We start from the raw sequence: 14,296 nt of genomic DNA on the forward strand, positions 1-14,296 counted from the left end.
AGCAATTATCCAGAGGGACTCCCATTAGCCGGATGCAGTCAGCATATGTTCTCCATGCTACAGGGTTCAGGATGTTTAATTCCACTGAGTTATCCTGTGATGATGTGCAGATTATATAGTCCAGCACAGAGTTTTGGTCATGCACAGGACTGGGACTTGTCACTGACCAAACCTTTGCATCATATCACTGTACCGGTAAGGGTATGCCAGCCTCTTACGGAGCGTACACACAGCGCCTCGACTCCTCCACAACACTTCTCTGATCACAAACTCATCGAGAATCACGAGAACATCTCCCAGAATTGGTAGGTCACATTTTCTGACACGAAATTCATTTAAGCATTCGTCTTCCTCCATGTAATCAAGGTTAAAAGGTAAGTATTGCTTACACTGTAAATCTAGGTTTTTAGACTTATTTACATCATACAATAGTAAAAACTCTTCTTCTGCACAACTATACATATCTAAACATAGTTTGAGCAAACTCGCCACCACAATCATTCCCTTTCTAAGCCTTTACTGCCTAATGGTTTGCCAGCTGATGCACCTTTTGATCATATAATTAAAAAGCAATCAGTTTAATGAAAATTGTATTCTTTGTATGAAAACACTTGAATTAGCCTAATTGAACACTGGGTGTATTACTACGTCAGAATTATATTCGTATGGACTGAAATGTAAAGAAGCTTTTTGCAGTAGTGGCCACTAGCGGAGTAAACTGTCAACAGGGATGAGGTAAAGGTAAGAGTGGTCCAGACCAACCCTCCGAGCGTATGACTTACAGAAGGTGTACTTAACTAGGAACGTTTCGGGAAACACATATTAACGATAAGGTACAGCTTAAGGTATAACTTAAGAACGACGTGGCGTTAAGAAGGTTTCAGAAAATCCAGCCCAACTCATTATTATTAAACCTTAATTGTCCTGTATCACCTCAGGAGCCGCTAACAGTAACCAGGGTAAACTCTCCTATCAATCATGTTTTAACTCCACACAGTAAGCCTGCAGGAAAGACTGTAACGTCTGGAGGAAGCGATCCAAAGCTGATAAGCAATATAATGGTTGTCACCAAGCTGAAACAGGACCTATGAGATGTGAAATTAGATTCTTGGTCACTCTGAATTACCTTAGGAATCTCAAACACAGATCCAAAAATGTGTCAAAGCTCTGACAATGGAACGACTGGCGATAAAGCAGAAAGTGTAGGCAGGAGGATGAACGTCCTGATTTTGCCAAGTGGGAGCTGTCCTGAGACCAATATCTTTTATGATGACTCAGCCAATCAACGTTTATGTTGTCATCACTGTGTGCCCTGTCGAGTCCGCCAAAAAAAGAAAAAGAAAAACAGTAAACCCCTCTGCCAACAGGCTCACAAGTTACAGGGTAAGACCAATGGGTTTTTACGTTCTCCTAGTAATTAACAGCAGTCTGCTACTACGGCTGATAATGATCAAATTAAATTTTGTTTTTAGACTAGCATTTTCCCACCATCGAAGTAATAATGTTAGTTTGCATTGGCAAGTTATTTGGCAGTTGCTACCAGCCAAAATTGATCAGCATTGCTAAGTTTCTGGCTCAAACTAAAACAAGGTGAAAGTAATGTTTAGATTGTTATACTTGAGCAGCCACAGGAACAGATCAATGATGATGCCATTCACACTCAACTCCGTGAAGTCAACGAGGGAGAACACATCCGCAAGGCTTTAGAAATCTTTATTACTCAGTTGTCATAAAAACACTGACAAGAAATCCAGCACAACAAAATGCCAAAATGAACAAAGATTCATGAATACCTCCTGACAACATTCTCCAAAACTTCTGCTACACTTTTGCTACTCAGTCATATTAAAAACAGAGCAGTTCTATCAAGTTCTTCCAGGAAAAGAAAAAAAATAACTTACATTGTACCTTTGTTAAATAGACTTTTTTGTACAAGATGTACTACAAATAATAATACACAATGAAATGAGTATATTGTGAACTTCTTAAGACAAAAGTTATGTTACTGGGCAGCTGTAATTACACTTCCATGATCTTTCAGGTAAAAACTCAAACAAAGTTTGTTTTGTGCAAATATTTTATAAAGACACAGGTGTGGCACTTGGAGCAGCGGGGCCAAATTGAACCTCAGAAGGAGCAAGATAGCTAGGGTACTGGCCATAACTGAATGGTGTGGTGGGAGGGAAGGCCGTCGCCCTAAAGCACTGAAAAAAGTGCATAATCAATTCTCTGATCTCTCTCGCACGCCGCTCCTCAGCCTCCTTTTTGTAACGCTCCATTATCTAGCTTTTACTGATAATTAGCTTGTGTTGCACTCGCTTTGATGATGTATTTGATTTTAACTGAACATCCAATTTGAGTAGATCAGGTCGGCCCATCTCGGGACCAGGTCAGCCATTGCCGAATATTAGTATTTTTATAGCCATAGTGAAATCGTGCAAGCGATAAAAACCCGTCCTATATGCTGCCGGCCTGTAAAAACTATATATATATATATATATATATATATAAAATGGTCCGGCCCCTCTGGCATTTGGGAGCGCTAACAAACTGTTGCACTGGCAAAAAATGAGCTCACAAAAGGTTGCAGATTGAAGTTCTCACAGAAGTTGTGCAGCACAATGCATGCTGTGACTATGTATTTTATGTTGCTTGTCCTCGAGTCATTCCTTTTCATCAGAGTCCGCCATCTGCCCTTCAGGCGTCCACATATGCATACACACATGGATGCGTGCCCGACTTGGGTGCTCATTGAAGCTGTGCTGCGAAGCAGTTGCTCTGCCTTCAGGGAAAGGCTTCATAACATTCTTGCTTAGACTGTGTGCAGAGTCGGCCACAATCAAAACAGGTATATCAACCCTGTTAATTTTCCTCGTTATTTTCGGAAAGAATTATCCATTCTCAAGCTTTTGGAAGAGGAGAGAACATTCAAACACGAAAGCATCGTGGCATTTCCCCGGCCAGCCAACATCGAAGTCAAGGAACTTGTACTTGCAGTCCTACAAGGCCTTGAATGAGCACACTGTACCAACCTTTACGGTTGTGGTATGCTGAAGGTGCACTGATGGGGATGTGTGTGCCGTCATTGGGAATCCAGTCTTGCTTTCAAAGACACCAATGATAGCTTGCATGTCTGCCTAATTTTTTGGCCTTGTCACATACTTCTCCATAATTTAGCGAAGTGCCTTGCACACCTACCAAAATATGTCACATGCTGTGCTGATACCAACTCCAAATAAATTGGCCACATTATGGACCTCCATATTGCTTGCCAATTTATAGAGAGTGATGGCAACTCTCTTTTCCAGGGGTACAGGATTTTTCATCGTAGTTATTTGGGGGTGAATGGCAGGGGCGAGGTCATTGCAAAGTTAATTAAATGCTGTTTTTGGCATCCTGAAATTGAGGTACCAGCCATCATCATCAAAATGTTGCACATCTATATCCCAGAAATGTATATGTATAATGTATAATGACCCCTGTATATTACCTTTTGAGGATTTATAACACACTGCAGCGATGCTGATGATGTATTTAAGTCTCATCTTTTATCATCCACAGATCAGTCTCTTCCTCTGAGAACACAGGGGGAACCGTTTTACCAGGAGGCCCAGAAAAAGTGGAGCTCTAAATCACAAAGTAGAGCGTCTGTAACTAGCATGCAATAAAACAATAAACTGACAAAGAGGTAAAAAAAACAGACACTTAAAGGGTTAGTTGACCCAAAAAAGAAAATTCTGTCAGTAATTACTCACCCTCATGTTGTTCCAACCCCGTAAGACCTTCGTTCATCTTCGGAACACAAATTAAGATATTTTTGATTAAATCTGAGAGCTGGATCACTCCTCCATAGGCTTCTAAGGCATTATAACTTACTGGCCCAGAAAATGTATTAAATCTTTTGTGTTGTACGTCACACGCATCACACACATGACCAGCGTCGGCCAATAGTGAGCCTACGTGTGACGTATAACACAGATGCGCTGCGCAGTTATACTACGTGAAAAAACTCGAGGCCCAGAGAGAAGGAAATGAATAGTGGAATAAAGTAGTTATTTTTGGGGGGTTTTGCGCACAAAAAGTATTCTCGTCACTTTATAAACTTAAGATTGAGCCACTGTAGTCACTTGGACTATTTTAACGATCTCTTTAATAACTTTTCTGGGCCAGCAAGTTATAATGCCTTAGAAGCCTATGGAGAAGTGAGCCAGCTCTCAGATTTAATCATTTTTGGGTGAACTAACCCTTTAAATAGCAGAGAGATCATAGCAAAGGAGCAACATGTGTAATTTTCATAAGTGCAAGTGCAGAGCATGAACACTGATTGCAATAGTTTACAGCTGTGCCAGAGAGCATGTGCAGGATAGAGAGCCTAAACAAGATAAGGAAAAATCTTGGTCTATAATTCACCTTGGTCTATGTAGTACAAACTGGGCAATAATAATCTGCCTCTGCTGGTGGGTTGCCAACACATGACTGGCAGTACCACCTGTCACATCCATCACAGGCAAGTATATACAAGTAAGCAGGTGAACAGTCAGTTCTCTATGTTGATGTGTTGGAAGCAGAAAAGAATGAGTTTCCATTGTGAAGTAAGGATCACAATGCTAACATTATTTTCAAAAGTATACTTATTCATTATAATAGCATTAACCCTCTGGGGTCGGCTCGATTTTTTCACATAGCAGCAAAATAGACTTAAAATAGTGCTATTCAAAGGCAAATGATCTGAGGCGATCCATGCAAACCTATCAACGTCCACATCAGCTCGATAAAACACATAATTTGATCAGATTAATGTAGCCTACTTTACGTTGGGATGCTGTGAGGAATAATACTCTTGGAAAATGTACCTCAGAAGTGCTGGTTTAGTTTCACTTCGAGGAGCAACGGATCCAGCTGAGGATTGTGAATAGTAAGTTATTTATTCTTAAGTGCTTTGTTCTAATCACAATATGGAATAGTGTCTGTAAACCGCAAAAAGACTCGCGTGTCTGTGTGTAAATGAATGAACAGCTTTTACCAAACTATATTGCTATACTGAGATGAGTAAAAATCGACTGAAATATGTTGAAATAAAATGTCTTTGTATAAGCAACGTATTAAACTGCAAATTAACATTTATATGCCCTAATATATCACAAAAATGATATGTTACAGACGAAATATAAAAGAAAACATTTCGTTGACTAGTTTTGGACGGATTATAACGTTTTTACTGTAAAATAGACTACTGCCACATCAAATACGCTTTTGTTCACCAATTTCTGCTCATTTAAATATATAGTGCATTAGTTGCCCATGCCCTCTTTAATTAAATCATAATAATACTAAAAACAAAATGTGCTTAAACATAAAGAACAAGAATATTTGTACTTGTCAATATGTAATGCACTGTTTAAATACTCTGAACCTTAACTTAAATAAACTGAACCTTTTTGCATTTTGTTAATGTAATTTAAATTTTTTTTCATTTAACCTTTATTTAACCAGGTGAGCACATTGAGAACACTTTCTCATTTACAATGTCATTTACCTGATTCCTGCATAAGGTTCACTGCCAAATTTTTTCTTCACAGGTTTACTGCCTTTTCTGTGAAGGAAATTGGCTGGCCTGTCAGGATTTTTTCTGCAAACTAAAAAGTAGTATTTCAAATAAACATAACTAAACACACTTATTACAATCTAACAATCTATTTTATGCTTACCTTACATACAAAAACCGCACAAGATGTGTCGTCACGTTGCACAGGGTGATGAACGAAGGGTTACACAGGTAACCTAGGTTCTGTGAATGAAGTCAACACGCCACAGAATGGGTCAGCCTCGCTAAGGATGAGCTGTCAGGAGACGGTATATCAAATTAACCACGCCCCGCTTGCAATCACCTCCTATAAATACAGGTGTTAATCAGCCGGCCCTTTCTCTTTTTCCGACTGGCTCGAAGCAGTCCCCGAGTGACCACGCTTCGTGGCGTGTTGGCTTCATTCACAGAACCTAGGTTACCTGTGTAACCCTTCGTTCTATTTCATTTCAGTCAACACGCCACAGTATGGGTCAACTGTGTACCAGATAAGGTCATGAGGGGAAATTAGCTGGGCAATAACCAGGACATGATTAATGCAACAGAACCTTTATTAGTTCTTCATATAACTTACAACAAAACCACCAGGTAATAATACCTTGACATAACTTAACATAAAGCAGTTTATACCTGTTCCGCTGTTTGCAGAATAGAAGATGAAACTGTCTTTGCAAGATCCAGACGATAGAACTTGGCAAATGTCAAAGAGGACGACCAACCTGCTGCTACGCACACTTCTTCCAGAGAGGCCCCTTTAAATAATGCCCAAGAGGCCCCCACTCCTCTGGTAGAGTGGGCCACCACCCCCTTGGGAGGAGGCCTTCCTATGCTGTGGTAGGATAGTTCTATCAGCCTGACCACCCATCTTGCGAGCCGCTGCTTGGACACCGCCTGGCCTCGCACTGTGTCCCCGAAACAGACAAACAGCTGATTAGTCTGTCTGATCTGTTGAGTGCAAGCAATGTATCTCTTCAGTGCTCTGACTGGGCAGATTAGATGTAATCTGGCTGCTTCTGCTGAATCATGAGGAGCGGGATAAAAGGGTTCTAGTACCAAAGGTCTGGAGACATAAGAACGAGGCAAAACTTTTGGCAGGAATGATGGGTTCGGAAGGAGAGAAATGGATGAATCTTCTTCCCCCAGTCTCAAGCATGCAGGGTGTACCGATAAGGCATGCAATTCGCTTACCCTCCTAATTGAAGCAATAGACAAGAGAAAGGCTGTCTTCAACGTAAGAAGTTCTAACTCCAATTTTTCTAATGGCTCAAAGGGATGTCCTGTCAGAGCTTTCAGGACAATGCCCAAGTCCCATGAGGGAACCAACCGAGCTTGAAATGGGCCTAATCTACGAGCTCCTTTCAGAAAACATTTCACAAGAGGATGGACACCAATTGTGCTGCCTCCGTAGTCCATATGGTGATCTGATATAGCCGCTACATATCCCCTCAAGGTTGACTCCGTCAGACCCGTCTCCAACAGGGACTGGAGGAATGACAAAACTAACTCCACCCCGCATGAAACTGGGTCCATTCCCTTGGACTGACACCATCGAGAGAACCTTTCCCATCGAGCAGCATACAGTCTCCTTGTAGATGGGGCTTTTGCTGCATGCAATGTTGTTAGAACCGCCTCTCCCAGAGCTCTGAAAGACTCCCATCTAGTGGCCAGACATGCAGACTGTACCTCCCTGGATTCGGGTGCCAGAGCTTCCCCTGGGCCTGAGACAGCATATTCTTCCTGACTGGGAGACGCCATGGCGATCCCCTCTGTAATGCTACCAAATCTGGCATCCATGCCTGCTGGGGCCAATCTGGAGCCACCAGCAGGACTTTGGCCTTCAAGATCCTTACTTTGGCTAGGACCACTGGCAGAAGAGGGAATGGAGGAAATGCATACAGGAGCATTGGAGGCCATTTGTTCGCCAGAGCATCCACCCCTAGTGACCCCTTGGGGGCCACTACTGAATACCACAGGGGACAATGTATGGTTTCCAGTGAGGCAAAGAGATCTACCTGAGCCACCCCGAACCGAGACCAGATCTCCTGCACCACTGCCGGATGTAGTCGCCATTCCCCTGGTCTGGGGCCTCCCCTGGACAAAAGGTCGGCTGCTACATTGTCCTCTCCCGGGAGGTGTAAGGCCCTCAGGGACACCCCCTGAGCATGTGCCCATTACAGAAGGTCCCGAGCTCTCCTGTAAAGGGACGTTGAACGTAACCCGCCTTGATGGTTTATATAGTCCAGCTACTGCTCCCTGCTGATGTCCGAGGCCCACGAATAACTGGTGCCCGACGCACAGAGCGTGTCAACTCCCTTGTCTTACGGGACTGCTCCAATGCTGCCTCTGAAGGGGGCCCAAAGACCTCGCCAGGGATCAATGGAGCTGCTACGACTGCCATGCAGTCTTGGTCCAAAAGATTGGCCTGGGACAGCCATACTTGACAACGCGCTTGAACCACACTGGCCATCGATTGTTCCAGAGCTTGGGCATGTGCACTTGTTCCTCGGATCAGCATGTCAACCACCCGCAATGCTTCTGGAATGTCTTCACTCGTCAAGGTAGAGGACAAATCCTGCAGTATACCCTCTAAATAAACCAACAGGAGGGAATTGGTGCATGCCAGTCTTGCAGACAAGGCAGAGGCATGATAGGTTCTTTTTAGCTGACTGTCAACTAACCTACAATGCTTGTTAGGGCGCTGAGAGCCTCTATCAAACACTGAAGTTGACGTTGAGGCAGGTTGTGAAGTCAGGTTCGCCCGCTCTGCTGCTCTAGCAATCACTGCCTTATCTGATGGATCTAAAGGAACAGGATCCGAGGCCTGAGAAGAATAATCCTCCATTTCTGAATCAGAGATGTCCTCTTGATCTGATGGCATAGAATTGCCTTCCCTTCCAAACACTCCAAATGCTATCACAGATATCTCATCTGGGTGGCGGGCGGCATGGCTGTTTTTGCACCAGCTCCCCAGGGCCTGGAGGCCCCACCGGCCACTGTTGTGCCTGTAACAAATTATTCAGAGTCTCTTGCATTCCTTGCATTTGCCTCTGAAGATGATCCACGTCCCCTTCTACATGTTTGCGTTTGCGAGATTGCTTACGCCTGACACCTTCTTCTTGAAGATCCTGCTCAGGCCGATGTACTTGTCCTTCAGGGATCTCTGCTGGAAAACCAATGTTGTCTTCCTCTTACATCTTAATAGGGAAGTGAAAAATAGCTCAGCTAGCTTTTGTCTTCACAGACAAAGAGGTTTCTTTGGCTGAAATGACAAATGAAAATCTCTCCCCGCTGTGTTTTTAAACAGCTTACTTCAACTTGGTAGCTTTCAACTTTACAGGTGAAGAGGCCCCCTTGCCAAACAATCTGTGTTAAATACTCACCTTTTCAAACAGAATTAACACGGTAGCTTTAATCCTCTCGGGATTAAAGAGGCTGCTTCACAAACATCACGCGGCAACGCAGTAACTTTCACCCTCACAGGCAAAGAGGCTCCCGTCAGCCAGCTACTTTAAGTAATAAAGGAAGCAAATCTTACCGTCATTACCAACTCAATCGTTAGCCAGGAGGCAAAAAAAGAGAAAGGGCCGGCTGATTAACACCTGTATTTATAGGAGGTGATTGCAAGCGGGGCGTGGTTAATTTGATATACCGTCTCCTGACAGCTCATCCTTAGCGAGGCTGACCCATACTGTGGCGTGAAAAGAAATGAAATAGAACTGTGTCACACGTCCACCTTGACACTTTGCAGCCTTTACTCCTCATAAAGGCCCTACAAAGAGAATGAATAAATATTCATGTAACAGTCCCATTGTACCCATAACAAAGATACTAAATATTCTTTTGAATTTGTTACCTAGTGGTTTCCAGGCACTTATGTAGTTTGCGTGATGATTCTCCCATGGGATCCAAAAAAAAGGGGTTCTCTTTTGCGATGGATAAATGGCCTAAAAATGTAACAAATCACAACCTGTATATTAGTTGCTACATATTGAAAATAACTTTCAAAACTGTTGCTTTTATTTCATAAATGATTGACAAAATAGTCTCTGTTTGCTACCGTTGGATTATCTGTTTTGCTTTATTGACTAAACTGCTTTGTTGTTTAGTACCTTGTTTACCTTCATCATCATTGGCATTAAACGTTACACATATTTGCAAGACTTACATTTGATACAGGTTTAATCAGATTTAATTGCAACTTTCCATGGACTTAATTTTGAGGTGTATTCATGGATACTCACAGCAATAGTCCAGTGATTATGCTCATTTATCACACCCAGAAGAACTTTATACTGGCGCGGATCACACTATTAAAATAACAATAATAATAAAAACAGATTACTGAATCAAATTAATAAAGCAATACAGAATAGAACCAATAAAGAAAATTATTAATCATTAGAAAAGATTGTTAAATTAGATAAGGACATTGTTTTGTAAAATATTTATTAGTATCAGTCCTAGATAAAGTTACCCTGCTTAAGGTGAGATATGACCCTTCCCATATTTTGGTCATTGCGTAGGAGTCTATCATATATGCCTGGTCCTCGTTATCCTGGTTATACTTCCTCACCAACATAAAAATGTGTGCATTAATAACCTTCAGAGAAACAAACATATTGGTGTTACATTGGTAACATAGTCTTGAATTTTAACATGTTTTGAATTTACAGGCTATATATATATACAGTATATATATATATAATATATATATATATATATATATATATAATTTACATTTTTAATACATCTAAACCCTAAAACACCAATAGCACATGATGAGTATTCTTTAGACTGAAAATGCTGAATACTGTACCTCGCTCTCCACTTCCCTGCCAGGTGCAAGGTTTGATATGTCCATGGAAAAAAATGTGTATGGCCCAATTTTGGCCATCAGAACACAAACATTTTTACCAGACCAAATTGCATTGATGCCTGCGAAAATGATGTAAGGGATAAATTACATTAATAACAATAAGTTACCTTGGTTCAGAACTGTCACAGATTCGACCATGCCATCAGCACCAGATGCCCCTGCTAACACTCTCTTCAGTACATGATCAACTATTTCATATGAAGCACCGGTCCAGTGCATACCCAGTTACCAACCACCCCAGGTGAGCCTTTGGAAGTTCCAGCTGTGAACCACTGGATGCAGGAGCGTGAGATACTATATTAAATACTATATTTAAGATGCAACTTACTTTTTTCAATATCACAGACAGGGACCGGTGTGCCTGCCCATACAGAAAAAAAAAATATTGAAATATATTTGAAAGTGTCAAAAATATATGTGGCATATATTCCAAAATACATTGAAATATATTTGCATTGTTGTTCACTTATATTTATCATTTTGAAATATATTCTGAAATATAACAAAAATATATGATGTTACGTGTGAAATATATTTACATTTATAACATGTAATTTAAAATATATGACAAAATATATGGTCATAAAATGTTTAGCTTGCTAAAGAAGGGTCGAAAATGTATTTTGATCATAGTAATTCCTTTACCTTTTCCCCTATACACAACAGTAGGCTACCATATTTCACTACTGTATTATGACACACAGCTATAATAAATACTGTACTTACATTTAAATGACTGCAATGTAAAATGACAGATAGTTGCTTTCCTAGGACTATTAGGCCATATTAGGTGGCACGTACCTAACACTAAGTGCAATTATTAGATTTATTGTTGTGTTTTATTGACATCTTTCCTGAAGTCATTTAAATATTGAAAATATGCTAATTAAAATGAAATAAATAAAAATGTAAAAAATAAATTGAAAATGTGTTGTTTGTTTGTGAAAATGTTAACTTTTTATGTATATTCAAAATATACTATTTCAAATGAAACAATTTGCAAAAGTTAAAACATATATGAACATATATGTTGTTAGTAAATATATTGACATATAAATATATTCACATATTTAACTAAAATATATTTTCAAAAATATATATATATATTTACATATATTTAACTAAAATATATTTATTGGGCCAATTTCGAATATTTGCATATATTCCAAATATATATTTCAAAATATATTCTGAAAATATATTTCAAATATATTTCTTTTGTGTATGGGTGGGACCAGGACCAGAGGCTGGACACTGTGAGAAATTAGCCGATGATGAGGCCTCCACAAAAAAAAAAAAGAAACCTTTAAAATAGTGCAATAGGGGCACTTTACTGACCCCATGTTACCAAGGTGCTGTAATTTAAGAAACTGACGGTTCTGCTCAGGTGGTTAACCTACTTCCATAATGCCATAGCTTCTTCCCTCTGCTTCTTTTCCAGTTTCATTCATCCACTTTCATTTTGTATTTCCTTTGTGTAAATATCAACGAATGTATGTGTGTACGTATGTAGATTAGCTATTGAGCGTTCTGTTGATGTTAAACAAACTTTTGTGTACATTCACCTGCATTTTAATCTGTGCTCACTGCTTACAGACAAAGTCATTTAGACAGTCCGAGCCTCTAATACTGATAGTACTTAAGTTATTTTCCATTTCCAGGATAGGAATAATTGATGACCTTTGTTTTTGGTAATTCAGGGAACAGATTACACGTCTTTGTACTGGGATGTGTGTGACAGTGTTTTATGTGACTTCTGTGACGTCTGTTTGCTGAAAACATTGACATGCAACTAGCTGGCAGTGAGGCTTGTTCTCATGTCATATATGGATTTTTATTAACCATGAATGTGTTTCCCAAAAGCACTGTTAGCCAACTATGGTCGCAAGTTCTGTCGTTGTCAGGATAGTTCAACGAGTCGATGTTTCCAGAAACCATTTAGGTTCCAACAAACACTCACAAACGGCATCACAAAGTTGTGTGTGTGGAACGACAGCTCTCGAGCTGTGGTTAGAAGCAGAGTTTCTTGTTTGTATGACATGTGGACTTAATAAATCCTTATCATGTGCAAAATAAGCAAGCTGACATTCAGCACAATCTATGTATTTTATTTAAAATATAAACAAATGTCATTTCCATCTTTTAGTTAGTCAAGAGATTTAAAGCATTGTTTTTGAAGAGTGTGCATGTACGTGCTCTGGTACACCAGATCTTGTACTAGAACGAGCCTATGATTGAATCTGGAAATATTACTCCAACAATGACAAATTTACGACAATTCAATTTCGGGAAACAGTCGTGACTCGCTAGTTGATTTTTTTCAATGATGCATGTGAAAAAAAAAAAAACTATACCATAAGGCATTTAAAATACATGTATTTCATACCAAGTATACTACAAGTAAATTAACATATTTCCTGAAATATCGCTTGAGACTTACTGATATAAATATTATAATGAACATTTATTTGGAGTACCTCTTTATTGCACAATGCACATTTCTTAATATAAAGTAATATCAAGTGTTTTATATCACTATTAGTAAGGATATAAATATTTCTGTATACTATCAGTCTTTAAATGGAAGATGTTTAAAGTGTACCTAAAGTATACTTGCAATAGTCCACTTCAGCACAATCAAATATACTTAATTATATCTTTAGTTGGACCTCAGCACTATTTCTAGATGACTAAAGTGCATTAAGCACAAAATTAGTTGTTCCAATTTAGCAGATTTTAAGTATACTAATTTATTTATTATGCTATTAACAGGTCAATAGCAGGGTATTTATGTTAAGTACATGAATATGTAAATGTATTTGAAGTATTCTTAGCAAATGTATTTCAAATACATTTTAGTATATTTATTTTTCACTCCCTACATTTTAGAATTGAATTGCTTTGTTTAATGGCTTTTACTACAACATTATTAATTACATTTAGAACATGTAATTGAGAGCTATTACCAATTCACCTGGCCACTTCAGTCTGAAGGTTTGTACAATACAGGTCAAAAGTTTGGACACATTACTATTTTTAATGTTTTTTTAATTGTAATAATATATCACAATATTACATTTTTTTCTGTATTTTTGATCAAATAAATGCAGGCTTGACGAGCAGAAGAAACTTCTTTCAAAAACATTAAAAATAGTAATGTGTCCAAACTTTTGGCCTGTACTGTATATAAATGTTTCAGTCATTAAGTTTATTTTCATTATTTTAACATCTGCATAGATTAATGTATGAATGAAAGTAGAATGATGAGTCCAAAACTTCATTAATCAATTGGAAAATTAAATTCAGTTATATACAGATAAATCTTCCTGATGGCCTTAAAGCACCTTTTTGTTATTCTGGTCTGCTCCATACCCTTCAGTGTTTTACTCATTAAAAACATTCCTTCAAAGGTTTGCCTTGAGTCAACACTGAAAAAGGAACAAAGAGAGGGTGGGAATGCTGTGTTTTTATTCCCTGCAGACGGTCAGATGAATAGACGGAGCTCAGGCCACGTCTGAATTCAGCTCATTGTAATTTCATTAACAACAGGAAAGAACAGAATATTACAACATGAGTGTTTGGGTGTGTTTGACCAAGTAGGGCTTATATTTGTTTATAATTGTTCAGATGAAAATGGCGTAGCCTGTTCTTTGTTGAAACTGAACCTGCATAAACTGCCAGTACTCCCTTCATTGCCCGAGAGAGATTTAAGCTGAATGTCCATAAACTACCAGCAGTTTCTGGAGAGAGACTGAAACAGATTAACTCTCTCATGATAAATAGTAATGAAATGCAATGTTATTATAATGAGATTGTCATCAACATTTCTCTGCAAT

The sequence above is a fragment of the Leuciscus leuciscus genome (assembly GCF_965113295.1).
Source record: "Leuciscus leuciscus genome assembly, chromosome: 9".
In the NCBI taxonomy this organism is placed as follows: Eukaryota; Metazoa; Chordata; class Actinopteri; order Cypriniformes; family Leuciscidae; genus Leuciscus; species Leuciscus leuciscus.